Below are 2,318 nucleotides of genomic sequence, written 5' to 3' on the forward strand. Positions count from 1 at the left end.
ACGAGGAGGCAACGCCATCTAGTGGTTCAAACCGGGGGGGGGGGGTGGAAGTGGGGAGGGGGGCGAAGGACCAGAATGGAGTTACCGTCCACCGAAGAGGAAGGGAAAGACCCCTACCCTTGGGAGCAGATATCCCAAAGCAAGTCATTTCCTTCTAAAAAACCCTTGGCGCTAAATATCCCCCCCCCCAACGCAGGTGGGCTCGGCCCAATCTCCCCACCCCACAATTTGATGCATGAAGCCTAATGACAGAGACCCCCCCCCTTACTCTCTCAAGGTTCCAAGCCAGTTTCTGAGTTAGACAAAGCAGAGCCAGTTTTAAACCACAATTCCTCCTCCTCCTCCTCCTCCATCTATTTTCTAAGCCACTGCAGGACAGGCAGCAATCCGAGATGAGCACAAATCTCTGTCCCCCCTTGCCCCCCCCAGAGGTCCACCCATGGCTAATTTTGCATCCGGAATATCCCCCTGCTGCCCCTCCTTGACCTCCCCTCCCTTCCCCAGCCTCTTTCACGACTCCCCTCCCGGACCTCGTTTGAAAGGGGTCAGGAAGCAAAGTGGCCCTCCTGGGTCAGAGAAGGGCTGGACAAACGCAGGTTATTCTCTGCTGCATCTTGGAAAGCTGCCTTTCGTTTTATCTGATCAGAGGTCAAAGCCATGATCCATGCAGAGGGCACCAGAACTACCTTGGCTATCCCCCCCCCTTTGGGTCCCTCTCCCCACCACTGCTGCTACTGCCTCCTCCTCCTCCTCCTCCTCCCCCCCTTCCAGGCCTGTTGGGTGTTCCCCTGGTCCCAAAGGTTCTCCAAATTACCAGAAAAAAAAAAAGGAAAAAAAAAATTCTACCTCACTTTGTCTCTTGCACCAAAAGATACCAAAGATGGTTTTGTTTTCCTTTTGCAAACAAAGTCTTTTGTGTGTGTGTGCGTGTGTCGGGGCGAGTGTGTCACTGGAGCAAGGGTGGATGGGTGCGTGTGTCGTAAGGCGGTAGTTCTTATTTTTTCTTTCCTGCATGGCTTCTCTAAGTATGGTACTTGGTTTGCGTCAAGACGCTCAGCTTGCCCTGGACAGAGAGGGCACTGGCCTTTTTCTCTTTTTTGGGGAGGGGGGGAGAAACCTGAACCCCAATTTCTCCCAACCTGCTTCCCCCCCCACCCCCACCCCATTCTCCGTGGAAGCTAAGATAATGCACTTTAGGGACCGAGCTGCTGGGAAAGGACTTGGGAAGGTCCTTTCTGAATGTGCCCTGAGCCGCAAAATGAACACACAGGATTAAAAATAAATAAATAAATAAAGGGGGGAGGGGTGCAGAAATGTATGGAACTGGAGGAAAAAAAGGTATACATTACACTCCTGCCTTCTTGAGAGGCTGATAGAGGCTCCCTTTCTTTGCTCCTTTTCACCGCTGACCCTCTTTTTAAAATTGTCTGGTTTCTTTTTTTAAAAAACGCTCTGGCCAATTAACCAGGTCTCAAAAACTCAAATTTTTAAGGTGACTCACAGTGAGGAAATACTGTTCAAAGTAAAGTAGGCAGGCCAAAAAACAGAGGTGTAAGAAGTCCCTACCAGGACGAATCATCCAGCTTCTAATTAATACATTTTCTAAATGAATGTTTGATTGGAGCCCACTCATTTTTCAAAGTTGTTAGTTGAAGTGCTGCCATTTTGAACAATCTCATTTTTATAAAAAATCTATCTCCTCACAACTCCAATATCTGCACCGCTCGTGAAATTCTGATAAACCAAAATATACAGGATATCAATCTCTCTGTAGGAAAAACAAGGCAGCTCTTGCCTCACTTCCCCTGGGTTTATAAACCCTAATATTGTTTCTTTTGGGCTGTGTGAACCCATCCATAACGACTTAAATCTCTATGCAAACCAGGCAATTGAGGCTTCTGTAATAAACCACGAAGATAAATCTTAGCTGAGCATTCACTTTTAGCACAATAGGACTCATTCACTCTTAAAAAGAAATGAATCCTTGGTCCCATCAACTATGTCTGAACAAAACGAAGAAAAAAAATATTAACAGGTGTCAATGTGGCCTCAACTATCAAATTGAAAGAGGAAGGCCTAAAATAGGTGTATTTCTTACCCTGGCATTTAAAACGTGTTTTAAAAGTGGGCTGCTTATAAAATCTTTAAGAGTTTATAAATCAGGCGAATGCATATGAACCAATTTCTGGGATGGCCTTTTTTGCCAAACCTGTTAAGCTCTTGGGAAATTTTGTATTTTTTTTTTTTTACCTGCCTAAACACACATCCTAGTTGGTGACCTCTAACAAGGTGTGGCAAAGGAGGATTAACAGATGGCT

This window comes from Crotalus tigris, unplaced genomic scaffold, assembly GCF_016545835.1.
Source record: "Crotalus tigris isolate CLP2741 ecotype Arizona unplaced genomic scaffold, ASM1654583v1 scf7180000019553.37968852642:3898890, whole genome shotgun sequence".
Classification (NCBI taxonomy): Eukaryota; Metazoa; Chordata; class Lepidosauria; order Squamata; family Viperidae; genus Crotalus; species Crotalus tigris.